Source organism: Odontomachus brunneus, unplaced genomic scaffold, assembly GCF_010583005.1.
Source record: "Odontomachus brunneus isolate Ranch 3 - 2012 unplaced genomic scaffold, Obru_v1 Obru_scaffold_061, whole genome shotgun sequence".
Lineage (NCBI taxonomy): Eukaryota > Metazoa > Arthropoda > Insecta > Hymenoptera > Formicidae > Odontomachus > Odontomachus brunneus.
In genome coordinates, this window is record NW_022639511.1 from 348,493 (window position 1) to 349,548 (window position 1,056).

Below are 1,056 nucleotides of genomic sequence, written 5' to 3' on the forward strand. Positions count from 1 at the left end.
AAAAAAACTAAACCGAATTGGGCTTGAACCAGCACGGAACACCTAAGGGTGCGTTCAGATTCTTCATTCGGGTGCACTCTATTACTAGGAACACTATAGAATATGTTACATATACTGTAGCACTTCTAGTAATAGAATACACTCGGGTGTGGAATCTGAACGCAGCCTAACGTGCAGACATAGGCCCGATCTACAATAGATGAAGTAAAGGAGTAGGAGTAGGAGTAAAACGAAATGGAAATAATTTATTTCGCTTACTCCCTTAGGGTGCCGTCCCACGGAGCGGAAATTTTCAACGGAACGGAACGTGCGGATTTAGCACGACCAATCACAGCCGTTCTGCTTTTCTTCCGGCGCTTTTTCTATTTTCCTTGTATCCCATGGAGTGGAATACGCAGAAGCGGATCACGCGGAATAATAAAAGTAGACTTTTTAATGTTATTTCTTACGTTTTTAATAATTTTAATACTATTTCATACAAATGATATAATATATGATAAATATAAATAATATATAAATATAAATAATATATATGATAAATTAGTAAAAAATAAAATTAGTTTCTCAGTAAAATATTTTTTACAAAAATATGCAACTATTTTACGATTGGCTAAAACATAATTCCGCTGCCGCGTTTATCGCTTCATGGGACAGAAGGAAAAGTACATCAGCGGAATTGCGGTGATACATTATATAGTATAATAAAGTGAGATCTGTTGTAATTAATTATGGAGAATATGTTATGTGATTTTTGTCGACTGCTGCTGTTAATTAAACATATAAACATATAAACATATTCACATATTATACATAATTGTTTACTACGGTTATCAAAATATTAATATCTTATTACTTACGATCCCTCCACTCATAATTTCTAAATGAAATAATAAAGAATGTCGAAAAAATATATATATATAATAAATATATAAGAAACAAATAAGATATGTAAGATATGTTGAGGTTATCCGCGACTATCTTTATTCTTTCCACAAAATTGCAGCGATAAAATTATAGCGAAACGGCACAAAAAAGAGCGGAACGGCTGTGATTGGT